Raw genomic sequence first — 238 nt, forward strand, 5'->3', positions numbered from 1 at the left:
CATAACATAAATACCTCCCATTTAATTCATTATCCTCTTCTCGATTGTGAATTCGCTGACCTGCTGATCACTTCCTTTCAATCCCTTTGAATCTGCTCCGCTTTTATTGGCCGTCGAAAGATCGCTGCAGATGCCTCGAAATATCACCAATTAACTGACTTCCACTCTATGCAAAGGAAGGTGACAAAAGAGGGGCGAATATAAAGTTTGTAAAGTGCTAGGCTGGATGAGAATGCTG

This window comes from Penaeus monodon, chromosome 15 (assembly GCF_015228065.2).
Source record: "Penaeus monodon isolate SGIC_2016 chromosome 15, NSTDA_Pmon_1, whole genome shotgun sequence".
In the NCBI taxonomy this organism is placed as follows: domain Eukaryota; kingdom Metazoa; phylum Arthropoda; class Malacostraca; order Decapoda; family Penaeidae; genus Penaeus; species Penaeus monodon.